Source organism: Astatotilapia calliptera, chromosome 12 (genome assembly GCF_900246225.1).
Source record: "Astatotilapia calliptera chromosome 12, fAstCal1.2, whole genome shotgun sequence".
NCBI lineage: Eukaryota > Metazoa > Chordata > Actinopteri > Cichliformes > Cichlidae > Astatotilapia > Astatotilapia calliptera.
This window is the reverse complement of record NC_039313.1, coordinates 5943007-5944102: the sequence shown is the minus strand read 5'-3', so window position 1 is coordinate 5944102 and position 1096 is coordinate 5943007. Positions and strand designations below refer to the sequence as shown.

Sequence of the window (1096 nt, the reverse complement as noted above, 5' to 3'; positions counted from 1 at the left end):
GATCTTATTTTGATTTATTTCAGTTGGGGTTTTTTGTCTTGTTTTTTTTTGATAAGAATCAGAGAGTGGTATTTAATCAGGGAATGCGAGGAGAGCAGTGCTTGTCCAGTGAAATCTAAGAATGGACATTTCTCTCCTGTCATCTCAAACAGCATTTGGTCATCAGGGTTCTGGTCTGTTTGATCATATATTTAAATTCATGCCGTCTTGTGGCTATTGCTGTCACGGGCTGCGATGGCAGACCGTGGAGTGACAGTGAAAGCAGGGCCCAAACGCGAGACTCTAAGTGAAGGACAGTGGATTTATTTACAGGAGGTGAAAAACACACAACTATATACAAAATCCCAGCACTGTGGTCCCGTGGTGATTCTCCCTGAATCCCACACAGTGCAGATGTCCGTGAGAAGTGAAAGGTGGCGACTCCAAAAAACTCCAATTCCCACACCGTGACTTTAGAGGCGTACTCCGCTCCCGATTCCTGGTAACACAAAAGGCAGAGGGTTAGCAGGGGATCTGTTTCCGCGGAGGTTACGTAAAAGCTCACGGCAGTACTGACGAGTTCTGACTCAAGGATCCAGCGTCGGCCTCAGCTCAGCTGCAGTCCTAAATGCCGTTCCTAGACGAGCGTAATCTGCTGCAGCTGGCAGAGGACGACGAGCGGCAGGTGCGGCCGTCTCTCGAGTAGACCACTTCCGGGTTCGCAGTCTCCTCAGCGAACCCACACCTCCGGAAGCTCACACAGAGACACATGGAGAGATGGAGAGCAAACCAATACAACACGGAAAACATAAACATAAACATACACTGAAAATGCCTGAGCCCTGGGTCCCTAGACCCAGGCCATGACAATTGCCTTTGGAGGCAAGCTTGACTCTGCTTGTATCCAGTTCCACTGAAATCTGTAGCATCCCTCAAATGTTTGAGTGCCTACGTCCTGTTAACAGTGGCTTGAGCTGCTAAATCTGCAAGGCCTGGTGATTTGTACATTTATTTTCGATAAATCTCTAACAGGAGACAGATGAGAGAGTAGTAAAAACGCTGCTTCGAGCTCAGTTATATGGTCTGTGCTTTATGAGGAAACAGAGCTAGTATTAGC

General features: G+C 47.7%; 1 long non-coding RNA gene across 1 annotated transcript; it reads right to left on the bottom strand.

Annotated features, from left to right (window-relative positions):
* Nucleotides 1-287: 287 nt before the first annotated feature.
* LOC113034163 (uncharacterized) lies at nt 288-774 on the bottom strand. The gene is made up of 2 exons (XR_003274125.1): nt 557-774; nt 288-478 (listed from the first exon to the last, which is right to left on the bottom strand). It is a non-coding gene; the product is annotated as an uncharacterized LOC113034163 (long non-coding RNA).
* Between the last annotated feature and the right edge of the window lie 322 nt (nt 775-1096).